The sequence below is a fragment of the Palaemon carinicauda genome, chromosome 13 (assembly GCF_036898095.1).
Source record: "Palaemon carinicauda isolate YSFRI2023 chromosome 13, ASM3689809v2, whole genome shotgun sequence".
Classification (NCBI taxonomy): Eukaryota; Metazoa; Arthropoda; class Malacostraca; order Decapoda; family Palaemonidae; genus Palaemon; species Palaemon carinicauda.
Genome location: NC_090737.1, coordinates 6,027,127 through 6,036,335, shown reverse-complemented (window position 1 = coordinate 6,036,335; position 9,209 = coordinate 6,027,127).

Sequence of the window (9,209 nt, the reverse complement as noted above, 5' to 3'; positions counted from 1 at the left end):
TAATGGTATTTTACCCAAATGTCCTATCCTAAATTATGGAGTCTGTAGCTGGTATATTAACCCAAATGTCCTATCCTAAATTATGGAGTCTGTAGCTGGTATATTAACCCAAATGTCCTATCCTAAATTATGGAGTCTGTAGCTGGTATATTAACCCAAATGTCCTATCCTAAATTATGGAGTCTGTAGCTGGTATTTTACCCCAAACTTCCTCTCTTAAATTATGGAGTCTGTAACTGGTATATTAACCCAAATGTCCTATCCTAAATTATGGAGTCTGTAGCTGGTATATTAACCCAAATGTCCTATCCTAAATTATGGAGTCTGTAGCTGGTATATTAACCCAAATGTCCTATCCTAAATTATGGAGTCTGTAGCTGGTATATTAACCCAAATGTCCTATCCTAAATTATGGAGTCTTTAGCTGGTATATTAACCCAAATGTCCTATCCTAAATTATGGAGTCTGTAGCTGGTATATTACCCCAAACTTCCTCTCTTAAATTATGGAGTCTGCTGCTGGTATATTAACCCAAATGTCCTATCCTAAATTATGGAGTCTGTAGCTGGTATATTAACCCAAATGTCCTATCCTAAATTATGGAGTCTGTAGCTGGTATATTACCCCAAACTTCCTCTCTTAAATTATGGAGTCTGTAGCTGGTATATTAAACCAAATGTCCTATCCTAAATTATGGAGTCTGTAGCTGGTATATTAACCCAAATGTCCTATCCTAAATTATGGAGTCTGTAGCTGGTATATTAACCCAAATGTCCTATCCTAAATTATGGAGTCTGTAGCTGGTATATTACCCCAAACTTCCTCTCTTAAATTATGGAGTCTGTAGCTGGTATATTAACGCAAATGTCCTATCCTAAATTATGGAGTCTGTAGCTGGTATATTAACCCAAATGTCCTATCCTAAATTATGGAGTCTGTAGCTGGTATATTAACCCAAATGTCCTATCCTAAATTATGGAGTCTGTAGCTGGTATATTACCCCAAACTTCCTCTCTTAAATTATGGAGTCTGTAGCTGGTATATTAACCCAAATGTCCTATCCTAAATTATGGAGTCTGTAGCTGGTATATTAACCCAAATGTCCTATCCTAAATTATGGAGTCTGTAGCTGGTATATTACCCCAAACTTCCTCTCTTAAATTATGGAGTCTGTAGCTGGTATATTAACCCAAATGTCCTCTCTTGAATTATAGAGTCTGTAGCTGGTATATTAACCCAAATGTCCTATCCTAAATTATGGAGTCTGTAGCTGGTATATTACCCCAAACTTCCTCTCTTAAATTATGGAGTCTGTAGCTGGTATATTAACCCAAATGTCCTATCCTAAGTTATGGAGTCTGTAGCTGGTATATTAACCCAAATGTCCTATCCTAAATTATGGAGTCTGTAGCTGGTATATTACCCCAAACTTCCTCTCTTAAATTATGGAGTCTGTAGCTGGTATATTAACCCAAATGTCCTATCCTAAATTATGGAGTCTGTAGCTGGTATATTAACCCAAATGTCCTATCCTAAATTATGGAGTCTGTAGCTAGTATATTACCCCAAACTTCCTCTCTTAAATTATGGAGTCTGTAGCTGGTATATTAATCCAAATGTCCTATCCTAAATTATGGAGTCTGTAGCTGGTATATTAACCCAAATGTCCTATCCTAAATTATGGAGTCTGTAGCTGGTATATTAACCCAAATGTCCTATCCTAAGTTATGGAGTCTGTAGCTGGTATATTAACCCAAATGTCCTATCCTAAATTATGGAGTCTGTAGCTGGTATATTACCCCAAACTTCCTCTCTTAAATTATGGAGTCTGTAGCAGGTATATTAACCCAAATGTCCTATCCTAAATTATGGAGTCTGTAGCTGGTATATTAACCCAAATGTCCTATCCTAAATTATGGAGTCTGTAGCTGGTATATTACCCCAAACTTCCTCTCTTAAATTATGGAGTCTGTAGCTGGTATATTAATCCAAATGTCCTATCCTAAATTATGGAGTCTGTAGCTGGTATATTAACCCAAATGTCCTATCCTAAATTATGGAGTCTGTAGCTGGTATATTAACCCAAATGTCCTATCCTAAATTATGGAGTCTGTAGCTGGTATATTACCCCAAACTTCCTCTCTTAAATTATGGAGTCTGTAGCTAGTATATTAACCCAAATGTCCTATCCTAATTTATGGAGTCTGTAGCTGGTATAGCAACCCAAATGTCCTATCCTAAATTATGGAGGCTGTAGCTGGTATATTAACCCGAACTTCCTCTCTTAAATTATGGAGTCTGTAGCTGGTATATTAACCCAAATGTCCTATCCTAAATTATGGAGTCTGTAGCTGGTATATTAACCCAAATGTCCTATCCTAAATTATGGAGTCTGTAGCTGGTATATTAACCCAAATGTCCTATCCTAAATTATGGAGTCTGTAGCTGGTATATTACCCCAAATGTCCTCTCTTAAATTATGGAGTCTGTAGCTGGTATATTAACCCAAATGTCCTATCCTAAATTATGGAGTCTGTAGCTGGTATATGAACCCAAATGTCCTATCCTAAATTATGGAGTCTGTAGCTGGTATATTAACCCAAATGTCCTATCCTAAATTATGGAGTCTGTAGCTGGTATATTAACCCAAATGTCCTATCCTAAATTATGGAGTCTGTAGCTGGTATATTAACCCAAATGTCCTATCCTAAATTATGGAGTCTGTAGCTGATATATTACCCCAAACTTCCTCTCTTAAATTATGGAGTCTGTAGCTGGTATATTAACCCAAATGTCCTATCCTAAATTATGGAGTCTGTAGCTGGTATATTAACCCAAACTTCCTCTCTTAAATTATGGAGTCTGTAGCTGGTATATTAACCCAAATGTCCTATCCTAAATTATGGAGTCTGTAGCTGGTATATTAACCCAAATGTCCTATCCTAAATTATGGAGTCTGTAGCTGGTATATTAACCCAAATGTCCTATCCTAAATTATGGAGTCTGTAGCTGGTATATTAACCCAAATGTCCTATCTAAATTATGGAGTCTGTAGCTGGTATATTAACCCAAATGTCCTATCCTAAATTATGGAGTCTGTAGCTGGTATATTAACCCAAATGTCCTATCCTAAATTATGGAGTCTGTAGCTGGTATATTAACCCAAATGTCCTATCCTAAATTATGGAGTCTGTAGCTGGTATATTAACCCAAATGTCCTATCCTAAATTATGGAGTCTGTAGCTGGTATATTAACCCAAATGTCCTATCCTAAATTATGGAGTCTGTAGCTGGTATATTAACCCAAATGTCCTATCCTAAATTATGGAGTCTGTAGCTGGTATATTAACCCAAATGTCCTATCCTAAATTATGGAGTCTGTAGCTGGTATATTAACCCAAATGTCCTATCCTAAATTATGGAGTCTGTAGCTGGTATATTAACCCAAATGTCCTATCCTAAATTATGGAGTCTGTAGCTGGTATATTAACCCAAATGTCCTATCCTAAATTATGGAGTCTGTAGCTGGTATATTAACCCAAATGTCCTATCCTAAATTATGGAGTCTGTAGCTGGTATATTAACCCAAATGTCCTATCCTAAATTATGGAGTCTGTAGCTGGTATATTAACCCAAATGTCCTATCCTAAATTATGGAGTCTGTAGCTGGTATATTACCCCAAACTTCCTCTCTTAAATTATGGAGTCTGTAGCTGGTATATTAACCCAAATGTCCTATCCTAAATTATGGAGTCTGTAGCTGGTATATTAACCCAAATGTCCTATCCTAAATTATGGAGTCTGTAGCTGGTATATTAACCCAAATGTCCTATCCTAAATTATGGAGTCTGTAGCTGGTATATTAACCCAAATGTCCTATCCTAAATTATGGAGTCTGTAGCTGGTATATTAACCCAAATGTCCTATCCTAAATTATGGAGTCTGTAGCTGGTATATTAACCCAAATGTCCTATCCTAAATTATGGAGTCTGTAGCTGGTATATTAACCCAAATGTCCTATCCTAAATTATGGAGTCTGTAGCTGGTATATTAACCCAAATGTCCTATCCTAAATTATGGAGTCTGTAGCTGGTATATTAACCCAAATGTCCTATCCTAAATTATGGAGTCTGTAGCTGGTATATTAACCCAAATGTCCTATCCTAAATTATGGAGTCTGTAGCTGGTATATTACCCCAAACTTCCTCTCTTAAATTATGGAGTCTGTAGCTGGTATATTAACCCAAATGTCCTCTCTTAAATTATGGAGTCTGTAGCTGGTATATTAACCCAAATGTCCTATCCTAAATTATGGAGTCTGTAGCTGGTATATTACCCCAAACTTCCTCTCTTAAATTATGGAGTCTGTAGCTGGTATATTAACCCAAATGTCCTCTCTTAATTATGGAGTCTGTAGCTGGTATATTAACCCAAATGTCCTATCCTAAATTATGGAGTCTGTAGCTGGTATATTACCCCAAACTTCCTCTCTTAAATTATGGAGTCTGTAGCTGGTATATTAACCCAAATGTCCTATCCTAAATTATGGAGTCTGTAGCTGGTATATTAACCCAAATGTCCTATCCTAAATTATGGAGTCTGTAGCTGGTATATTACCCCAAACTTCCTCTCTTAAATTATGGAGTCTGTAGCTGGTATATTAACCCAAATGTCCTATCCTAAATTATGGAGTCTGTAGCTGGTATATTAACCCAAATGTCCTATCCTAAATTATGGAGTCTGTAGCTGGTATATTAACCCAAATGTCCTATCCTAAATTATGGAGTCTGTAGCTGGTATATTAACCCAAATGTCCTATCCTAAATTATGGAGTCTGTAGCTGGTATATTAACCCAAATGTCCTATCCTAAATTATGGAGTCTGTAGCTGGTATATTAACCCAAATGTCCTATCCTAAATTATGGAGTCTGTAGCTGGTATATTAACCCAAATGTCCTATCCTAAATTATGGAGTCTGTAGCTGGTATATTACCCCAAACTTCCTCTCTTAAATTATGGAGTCTGTAGCTGGTATATTAACCCAAATGTCCTATCCTAAATTATGGAGTCTGTAGCTGGTATATTAACCCAAATGTCCTATCCTAAATTATGGAGTCTGTAGCTGGTATATTAACCCAAATGTCCTATCCTAAATTATGGAGTCTGTAGCTGGTATATTAACCCAAATGTCCTATCCTAAATTATGGAGTCTGTAGCTGGTATATTACCCAAATGTCCTATCCTAAATTATGGAGTCTGTAGCTGGTATATTAACCCAAATGTCCTATCCTAAATTATGGAGTCTGTAGCTGGTATATTAACCCAAACTTCCTCTCTTAAATTATGGAGTCTGTAGCTGGTATATTAACCCAAATGTCCTATCCTAAATTATGGAGTCTGTAGCTGGTATATTAACCCAAATGTCCTATCCTAAATTATGGAGTCTGTAGCTGGTATATTAACCCAAATGTCCTATCCTAAATTATGGAGTCTGTAGCTGGTATATTAACCCAAATGTCCTATCCTAAATTATGGAGTCTGTAGCTGGTATATTAACCCAAATGTCCTATCCTAAATTATGGAGTCTGTAGCTGGTATATTAACCCAAATGTCCTATCCTAAATTATGGAGTCTGTAGCTGGTATATTAACCCAAATGTCCTATCCTAAATTATGGAGTCTGTAGCTGGTATATTAACCCAAATGTCCTATCCTAAATTATGGAGTCTGTAGCTGGTATATTAACCCAAATGTCCTATCCTAAATTATGGAGTCTGTAGCTGGTATATTAACCCAAATGTCCTATCCTAAATTATGGAGTCTGTAGCTGGTATATTACCCCAAACTTCCTATCTTAAATTATGGAGTCTGTAGCTGGTATATTAACCCAAATGTCCTATCCTAAATTATGGAGTCTGTAGCTGGTATATTAACCCAAACTTCCTCTCTTAAATTATGGAGTCTGTAGCTGGTATATTAACCCAAATGTCCTATCCTAAATTATGGAGTCTGTAGCTGGTATATTAACCCAAATGTCCTATCCTAAATTATGGAGTCTGTAGCTGGTATATTAACCCAAATGTCCTATCCTAAATTATGGAGTCTGTAGCTGGTATATTAACCCAAATGTCCTATCTAAATTATGGAGTCTGTAGCTGGTATATTAACCCAAATGTCCTATCTAAATTATGGAGTCTGTAGCTGGTATATTAACCCAAATGTCCTATCCTAAATTATGGAGTCTGTAGCTGGTATATTAACCCAAATGTCCTATCCTAAATTATGGAGTCTGTAGCTGGTATATTAACCCAAATGTCCTATCCTAAATTATGGAGTCTGTAGCTGGTATATTAACCCAAATGTCCTATCCTAAATTATGGAGTCTGTAGCTGGTATATTAACCCAAATGTCCTATCCTAAATTATGGAGTCTGTAGCTGGTATATTAACCCAAATGTCCTATCCTAAATTATGGAGTCTGTAGCTGGTATATTAACCCAAATGTCCTATCCTAAATTATGGAGTCTGTAGCTGGTATATTACCCCAAACTTCCTATCCTTAAATTATGAGGCTGTAGCTGGTATATTAACCCAAATGTCCTATCCTAAATTATGGAGTCTGTAGCTGGTATATTACCCCAAACTTCCTCTCTTAAATTATGGAGTCTGTAGCTGGTATATTACCCCAAACTTCCTCTCTTAAATTATGGAGTCTGTAGCTGGTATATTAACCCAAATGTCCTATCCTAAATTATGGAGTCTGTAGCTGGTATATTAACCCAAATGTCCTATCCTAAATTATGGAGTCTGTAGCTGGTATATTAACCCAAATGTCCTATCCTAAATTATGGAGTCTGTAGCTGGTATATTAACCCAAATGTCCTATCCTAAATTATGGAGTCTGTAGCTGGTATATTACCCCAAACTTCCTCTCTTAAATTATGGAGTCTGTAGTTGGTATATTACCCCAAACTTCCTCTCTTAAATTATGGAGTCTGTAGTTGGTATATTACCCCAAACTTCCTCTCTTAAATTATGGAGTCTGTAGTTGGTATATTACCCCAAACTTCCTCTCTTAAATTATGGAGTCTGTAGTTGGTATATTACCCCAAACTTCCTCTCTTAAATTATGGAGTCTGTAGCTGGTATATTACCCCAAACTTCCTCTCTTAAATTATGGAGTCTGTAGCTGGTATATTACCCCAAACTTCCTCTCTTAAATTATGGAGTCTGTAGCTGGATATTACCCCAAACTTCCTATCCTAAATTATGGAGTCTGTAGCTGGTATATTACCCCAAACTTCCTCTCTTAAATTATGGAGTCTGTAGCTGGTATATTACCCCAAACTTCCTCTCTTAAATTATGGAGTCTGTAGCTGGTATATTACCCCAAACTTCCCTCTTAAATTATGGAGTCTGTAGCTGGTATATTAACCCAAATGTCCTATCCTAAATTATGGAGTCTGTAGCTGGTATATTAACCCAAATGTCCTATCCTAAATTATGGAGTCTGTAGCTGGTATATTAACCCAAATGTCCTATCCTAAATTATGGAGTCTGTAGCTGGTATATTAACCCAAATGTCCTATCCTAAATTATGGAGTCTGTAGCTGGTATATTAACCCAAATGTCCTATCCTAAATTATGGAGTCTGTAGCTGGTATATTAACCCAAATGTCCTATCCTAAATTATGGAGTCTGTAGCTGGTATATTAACCCAAATGTCCTATCCTAAATTATGGAGTCTGTAGCTGGTATATTACCCCAAACTTCCTCTCTTAAATTATGGAGTCTGTAGCTGGTATATTAACCCAAATGTCCTATCCTAAATTATGGAGTCTGTAGCTGGTATATTAACCCAAATGTCCTATCCTAAATTATGGAGTCTGTAGCTGGTATATTACCCCCAAACTTCCTCTCTTAAATTATGAAGTCTGTAGCTGGTATATTAACCCAAATGTCCTATCTAAATTATGGAGTCTGTAGCTGGTATATTAACCCAAATGTCCTATCCTAAATTATGGAGTCTGTAGCTGGTATATTAACCCAAATGTCCTATCCTAAATTATGGAGTCTGTAGCTGGTATATTAACCCAAATGTCCTATCTAAATTATGGAGTCTGTAGCTGGTATATTAACCCAAATGTCCTATCCTAAATTATGGAGTCTGTAGCTGGTATATTAACCCAAATGTCCTATCCTAAATTATGGAGTCTGTAGCTGGTATATTAACCCAAATGTCCTATCCTAAATTATGGAGTCTGTAGCTGGTATATTAACCCAAATGTCCTATCCTAAATTATGGAGTCTGTAGCTGGTATATTAACCCAAATGTCCTATCCTAAATTATGGAGTCTGTAGCTGGTATATTAACCCAAATGTCCTATCCTAAATTATGGAGTCTGTAGCTGGTATATTACCCCAAACTTCCTCTCTTAAATTATGGAGTCTGTAGCTGGTATATTAACCCAAATGTCCTATCCTAAATTATGGAGTCTGTAGCTGGTATATTACCCCAAACTTCCTCTCTTAAATTATGGAGTCTGTAGCTGGTATATTAACCCAAATGTCCTATCCTAAATTATGGAGTCTGTAGCTGGTATATTACCCCAAACTTCCTCTCTTAAATTATGGAGTCTGTAGCTGGTATATTACCCCAAAATTCCTCTCTTAAATTATGGAGTCTGTAGCTGGTATATTAACCCAAATGTCCTATCCTAAATTATGGAGTCTGTAGCTGGTATATTACCCCAAACTTCCTCTCTTAAATTATGGAGTCTGTAGCTGGTATATTACCCCAAACTTCCTCTCTTAAATTATGGAGTCTGTAGCTGGTATATTAACCCAAATGTCCTATCTAAATTATGGAGTCTGTAGCTGGTATATTAACCCAAACTTCTCTCTTAAATTATGGAGTCTGTAGCTGGTATATTAACCCAAACTTCCTCTCTTAAATTATGGAGTCTGTAGCTGGTATATTAACCCAAATGTCCTATCTAAATTATGGAGTCTGTAGCTGGTATATTACCCAAACTTCCTCTCTTAAATTATGGAGTCTGTAGCTGGTATATTAACCCAAATGTCCTATCTAAATTATGGAGTCTGTAGCTGGTATATTACCCCAAATTCCTATCTAAATTATGGAGTCTGTAGCTGGTATATTACCCCAAATTCCTATCCTAAATTATGGAGTCTGTAGCTGGTATATTAA